Source organism: Canis lupus, chromosome 36 (genome assembly GCF_011100685.1).
Source record: "Canis lupus familiaris isolate Mischka breed German Shepherd chromosome 36, alternate assembly UU_Cfam_GSD_1.0, whole genome shotgun sequence".
In the NCBI taxonomy this organism is placed as follows: domain Eukaryota; kingdom Metazoa; phylum Chordata; class Mammalia; order Carnivora; family Canidae; genus Canis; species Canis lupus.
This window is the reverse complement of record NC_049257.1, coordinates 7,300,865-7,308,587: the sequence shown is the minus strand read 5'-3', so window position 1 is coordinate 7,308,587 and position 7,723 is coordinate 7,300,865.

The window sequence follows — 7,723 nt, the reverse complement described above, 5'->3', positions numbered from 1 at the left end:
GGTGGCTCAGCGGTTGAGCGTCTGCCATTGGCTCAGGACATGATCCCAGAGTCCCAGGATCAAGTCCTGCATCGGGCTTCCTGCAGGGAGCCTGCTTCTCTCTCTGCCTGTGTCTCTGCCCCTCTCTGTGTGTCTCTCATGAATAAATAAATAAAATATTGTTTTAAAAAAAGAAACAGATTTTAGAACTATACAATCAAAGTGCTGAGTGAATACTGGAAAGTCATCTCCATTTCTTCCCTCTCTTCCCAGTCTCCACACCTACCATCTCATACCTGTATCCAGAAGCATCATCCTTCCAAGACTAAATGATACTATGGCAGACTTTTAATTATTTTATCAGAAGTGAATTCCATGTCCTCTTGATTAAAAATTTGAAGCAATAATGTATTAAAGAGAGCATGGGTCTCAGGCAAAGCAAATCTGTGGTTAAATTCTTGCTCTACCATTTACTAATTATACATTCATCAGAAATTTAACTTTTGTGCAATTTCTCTATCTGTAAAAGGAAGTCAGTGCCCATCTTGCAGAATTGCTGTAGAGAGTAGGTTATAAGCTTTATAAAGCAACAGGAACAATGTAACTTAACATCACAGCTGTAGATAAAGATATACACGGACAATATTTCTCAGAATCATGTTATATAATCATAACAGTAAGATATGCCTTCTGTAAAGAAACAAATAAGGACAACTAATTTAAATTTAAAATATTATTTAGAATAAATTAAAAGTAATTGTGATGTGATACATTTACCAAAATATTTCTAAGATATACCTGTACTTTGATTTCTAAATCTAATAGAAAAAAATATATGACTTTGAGATTTATTTTGCCTTCAAATTAAAGATTTTATCATGAAGACTGTATTTGTTAAATCCAATATTTGCAATTTGTTTATCAAACCTCTTCATTATAGATGGGCAGATGGCAATTAATATGTAGAGGTAGTCCATGAAATTTTATAAAGATTCTTAGATTATCACCAGCTAAGAAAGAGTGCATTAAAACAAAACTAAATAGGGAATTATCTATTTGCTTGTTTTGTGTTAAATCCCTGAGATTTATTCCAGTGAGAACAATAAGCAGAGAGAATGAAATAAAAAAGGCAGAAGGCCAAAGTGTCATAAATGCTGTTAAAGTATTCGATAAAAGCTATCCACTTGAGGTTCATTGCAACACACTGGGAAAAAAAATGATCTTCCCATATTTAGACACATGCGAGAGCAAGCCAAACACTCTGAGAAGATGTGATACTGTTATACAACACACAGAACCATATTTATCTTATTACTGCTACCTATGTGGCCCATAGTGTTCGTAAGAAACCTGATTTGATGTACATGATATAATGTTTGGAAGCCGCTCTGATTATTCTACCCTAATTAGCAGGATGTCTGGTAAAAGTCAGCAAACAACGCAATGCCTGAGTTTGGTACTAAAAACTAAGTCTCAAATCTCCATAATATTTTTAAAACAAACAAACTAGGACATGAATGGTGGGGTTTTTTTTTTTTCCTGGATTCATCTTTTTAAAAATTTTCCAAGATCCTTCCAGTCGATACATAAGATAGGGCACATATTGTCAAGGATAAGTTGTTAAAGTGAATATGAAATGTGCTTCTCAAAATATCGTTTACACATTTACCAGATGGTAAAATAAACATGTAAATTGTTATCAAGTATACACTAAGTTTGTATTAAAATTTTACGCTCTGTGGAAAGAGTGTAAAAATTATCACATATTGTATTACTTGTTCACTTAATAGTTTATTAGCATTCTATATATGTTTTCTTTAAGAAAAATGATATTTAAATGGTCAGAGGACTCATGTGATGCTAATCAGAACCAAAGAAGCCATGAACACCATTAGAAAAGGCATAATAATCAATTTTCTCTTATCCATTCATTAGTCAAAGGTGAAAAGATGTTTTCTTAGGGATGCCTGGGTGGCTCAGTGGTTGAGCGCCACCTTCAGCCCAGGGCCTGATCCTGGAGTCCTGGGATCGAGTCCCACATCAGGCTCCCTGCATGGAGCCTGCTTCTCCCTCTGCCTGTGTCTCTGCCTCTCTCTCTCTCTCTCTGTCTCTCATGAATATATAAATAAAATCTTATTTAAAATGCTCTCTTAAAACTTCAATTAAATCCATAAGTTAATACAGCTAACTTAATACCATTAAGTAAGAAAGCTGATTTCATTGGACATGTCCACTTTTACACTGAGGATTATCCAGAACATTCCAGTTATATAGTCTTCTGTTCATCATTGTTAACTACTACAATAATTTAAAGCATTTACCAGAAGGCATCAGCAAAAAATAAAAAGAAATTTAAATCTCTGTAAAGTAACTATCTTTTCAATTCAATCTAGGTTCATACTTCATGAACAAAATTTTTGAATGCCAACAGGAGAACTTTATGGCACCTCCAATCTCCTTTTGGATTTACTCACAAATTTTAATGCACAGCACTGACAATTAGTGACTTCAGTCATTTGCCACATGTCATCGCTCTCTTGCTATGTGGCCAGATTTATATGCAGCATGTTTTGGTTTGTTTTTTTTTTTTTTTTTTTACTTGTTTGATAACAAGTCTTTTTATTTTTTTATATGCAGCATGTTGATAAAAATGTGGTTATTATTATAACACAATATTTAAGGCAGAATTTCTAGAGTAAATCTACCTTTAAAATGAACCAATGAGGGCAGCCCAGGTGGCTCAGCGGTTTAGCACCACCTTCAGCCCAGGGCCTGATCCTGGAGACCCGGGATCAAGTCCCACGTCGGGCTCCCTACATGGAGCCTGCTTCTCCCTTTGCCTGTGTCTCTGTCTCTCTCTCTCTCTCCCTGTATCTCCGTGTGTGTCTCTAATAAATAAATAAATAATCTTTAAGAAAATAAATAAAATAAAATGAACCAATGCTCACTTAACATACCTCAGAAACACATGACTATTATAAAGGAGATTGTTATCATAAAATTTAATGAGTTATCTTTAGCTTTTCCACCAGAATAACTATCTTGGGTTAGAAGATCCTAGAAGTCAAGAGCAGACCCCAAAGCATCTAGCCCAAGTATAAACTTTGTCTGAAGACACATGTTTTACAAGAGATCTGAGAAAGGATCAATGAATCGCAACAGGGAAGTTCTTGGAGGTCACAGAGGTAGCATAGTTTATTATTACACTTGCCAGCTAGTGGAAATCAATAAACGACATGAAAAACTGAAGTTCAAAGACCTGTTTCATCCAAAAAACCTGGAACCTAAAACTTCGGGCCCTAAGAATTTCACGTGTCAAATTCAGGACGTCATGTCTTCTAACAATAAAGTAGAATATGGAAGAACTTGTGCAATTGGGGATAATCACCCGGTGTCCTAAAAAGCAGCAGACCAAAATCGCTTAAGAGAGTGCTGTTCCTGAACTGTGTTCCCAACAACCTAGATGTCATGGGAGGTGCCTCAGGGCTCAGCAGGGGCACTGACTCTGCTTCAACAGAGCACCACCGCATCTACATGTTTGGTATTCTGCATATCAATTAGTTTTGATAGTAATTCTGTTACTAAAAATTGTTAAAGTATGAAGACCACTGTCCTTGGGAAACAAAGAGTTTGAAAAGTAATGATTTTTTTGGTAGTGCCTCTTTCTATTGGATGTGTCACCTTAAATAGGAATTCTGGTCTCTCCCCTTCAGTTCATCTACCGGTCAAGAAGGTAGTGTAGATTATGTGGTCATTAAATATATATGTATTTAATGTCTGCAATTTTTTAAAAGTTGACTTTTTTGTTAAAAGCAAAATGTATAAGAAACAAGTTAGAGTTGTTCAAGACAAGGTAATAGTTTGCTGACAACCTGAGAGAGAAAAAGAAAGAGAAGCGGGTATGAACTAAATTCTAGAGAATTCACAAAGCTTTTTGATTTGTTTATGTGACAATTCTATCAGAACATTTTAATAAGTCAATAAGTTGCCACTCCTTTTTCTCATATATTGATGGTTTTGTTGAGCAATGAAGAGAGATTTTATGTCTTGTAATAGGTTGTTAGCTAATACAGTAATAAAACTTGTATAGCACTTCCCAATATGCAAAGTGCTGTCATAAACATTATTTAATAATGAAACAGAATAAATGTTCATTTTTCTTAATAAAAAATAAATCATAAAAATTCTATATTCTACCTTCAAATGTTTCAGCTTGTTTTAAAATGAAAATAACATTCCTCCCAAATCTTAAAACTTAACAATCTAGAAAAGCATGTCACATTATTCCTGTAAGTTTTCTTATACTGTCACACCATCCCATACCCCAGGATAACATACTCTCCAAAGTTACATGTTTTCTAGTTAGTGGATACCTTCCTATTTTAGATGCCAATTTCTAATTTCATCAATACGATCAAATTTTTAATTATGTCAAGACTGACATAGTTGGAACTGGTAAGAGGGTGAGGAAACAAATTCTCATATACTTATGGAGTAACTGTAAATTGATACAGCCTTTAGCCCAGAAATTCCACTTTTAGGAACTTATCCAATAGACATCTAACACAAATATACAGAGAGAAATGTACAATGTAGCATTTTTTTTTACAATAGCAAAAACCTAGAAACATGAACACTCCTGGGACTAGTTAAATTAGGATAGTTTGTACATACAACGTTAATAGCAAAGATGTTCAGAAGAATAAGATCAGTATGTACTGAGTTAGAAATAGAGTCTAACTATATTGTTAAATAAAAAATATAAATTGTACAACAGTACACATTTCTTCTGACAGAATTCATAGTAAAATCAGTTATATTTAATCAGAGGCCCACTTTGTATCAACCTACCACTCAAAAGTGTGGCATACCTTGGCTCCCAGCCTTACTACACTTACCTTCCTATTACCTTCTCTACACACTCTATTTCTCAAACAAAAAACTATTACCCCTTTCCCAACAGACCTCTGCTGCTCTACCTCCCAGACTTGGCTTATGGCTTCCTTTTTTGTTGTTGTTGTTCAGAATGCCTCTGCAAGTCCAGGTTCAACAAGCATCACATTCATAAAGCCTTCCACGATTCCCTAACCTAGGTGTATTCACACTGCCCCCCACATTGTCCCAAAGAATTTTACCCATGCTTCTCTTCTAGAACTCATACTCACTACTTTTTATCTTGTAATACAGTCTTTTCACAAATCACAAAGAATCCATATTTAGTTCATCCTATAATCTCCACGATGCCTTATATAAACCTTAATCATAGTCAGCAATCTCAACAAAGCCTTGCTAAACTAAAATATCAGATCAGCATAAAAAGTTCTTGTTATCTCAGTTTAACTTAGATAAAGAAACCCCAATCTTTCTGCAAAGAGGCGCTACTTTTCATTTCTCAAAGTTGTGAGTGCAACAGAGTAGGAGAAACAGAGAAAAGAAATTCATCTAAACTACAATAACCATAAACGGAGACATGAAATGGAGGTATGCCACTGTCCATCACCACTCTCCCCTCAACTGGGAATCCACAGGAAAAAAGAGAAGTGATCAAACAATCATTTTTGTTGATTTCCCTGAGATCTAGCAGGGAGGCTTTCAAAATAATGGCAGGGAAATCCTAAGGTTTGGTTCAGGAATTCCTATCTTAGAGTTTACCTTGCTAACTAAGGCCATACTCACTAAGAACTCTATGAAATGAACTATCACAATGTTGCTTTCAGTTGCAATAAAAAACAAAAACTAAAACCTCTCATTTAATGGTATTTTAAGACTGCAAAAAGAGCAAGGATAAATTAAATTCATTAGTCTAAAGATTTCATTTTGGAAATATTTGTATCCTCCTTCCTGCCAAATTGCATTCACTGATAAACAGATTTCATTCTTACCATACACTTCCCTTTTTTGTTATCTAGTAAAAATGAGTAAAAGTAATCAAAAGATTGGCAGATGGAAGCAAGTGAGAAGCAATTCACACAGATAATTCGGAAACAGGAAACGCCTGATTTCTTAAAAATTGACTATCATTTCTAGAAAGTATGTTAATTGGACAAACAAAAGAGGTATAATTTATACAAATAAAACTTGGAGACCTCAGAGAATTCTAACACAATCTTACTTCACTCTCTAAAAATGCTAGATACAGTATGATCAGGATAATAAAATCTAGTTTCAAAAAATATATAAAATTTAAAAGAAGGAGTAAACTAAAAACTGTGCATTTGTTCTCTATTCCCTTTACCATTTTTCAATCTGGGAACACTTCTAAATTTAGGAGTGAGCTATAATAAGCCATGGTCAGATGACTGCCTAGTTTCTTGAACATTAATAAATACTTAATTCCAGCACAGATGAAATATTGCATTTGGAGAGGTGGGTAGTAGGCAGTGTCAAAATAAGAAGAATCAATAACTTTAACTCTTCTTCTTGTTGTTTCTCTTTTACTTTTAAATCCCGAAACTTGGAGATTTCTAAAGACTGGACAAACTGAATTGTTTCTATGTAACAAATACTATATGGCTTTTCTAGTATTTTAAAATCAGGAAGTCCCCAAATACATTCAACCAAGGTTTTTCATTTTAACCTTTCACGCTTTAACCACTTTGATTCCTAGAGCTGGTGAATTTTTGTATTCTAAGTGATATTTCTCAGCAAATAAACAGATCTCATTTCATCCTATTCCTCTAGTTATGGTATAACACTTCTATATATAAATATTATGTAAAACACAAGCACAGATTAATTTATACTTATTATTCCTAGGGACAATAATAGCAAATAATAACTCTCCACATTTTAGTGGATTCTGAATCTAAATGAAGCAAAATGTTAAGTTTCTACGGTATTTCTATGGCAGTATGCTTAATACAACAAATTCTCAGATACATAAATTAATCTGTGACTCAGTTTGATGGGTGATGTTCATATCGTGACTCAAATGGATGCAACCACTTAAAAATGAATGACTTGGGAGGTTGCCATGGACTATCTGAGTAAGTAAGCTGCTTATATCTGGCCTATATTAAGGGGAAGAAATCTTTCCATCTGATACATTTTGGAGGTAATCCCTCCATAACTGAACTGAAATATGATATATGGCTGGCACTGCTATGCTGAATTCCCACCCTATATTCTGTATTTGTTCCGTAGATTAGGACTATTCTGAATACTCTGGCATTTATTGTTCTGAGAATGATATCAGATGTCAAATATGCAATACTTCCGGACAACCTTCCAATTTCAGTCTCTCTAGATAAAGGCTACCTTATGGATGACTGTAGAGTTTCCAGAGACAGTACTAATCACCATGTTTTAATCATGATTAAGCTGGAGGAGGAATACAAATGCTTCTTCTATACAGAAAGTAAGAAGACCGAGCTCTTCGGGTCGCTTTTCTCTCATAGTCAAGGGCATAAAGTGCCTGTTCTAAAACATGACCATACTGTCACAACGTTTTTTTTAAAAATAGAGATTTGAAAATAATCATTTTTAAATCTATGTGCTTATTTTTATTTTTCAGAATGTTGCTATTACCAGAGTCCCTGGGCATGAAATTATAATGAATAGTTTGCCACCATGACTAATAACTATAAAACTAAAAACAAACAAACAAACCCTCTACCTTTTCTTTCATTACAAAAACATCAACAAAAAAAAACATCAAACAAAAATCCTTGGGGAATGGTTCCAATTTTGCTGCACGTTGCAATCGCCTAGCAATCTTTAAAAACTATTAGCGCCTGGCTCTCAC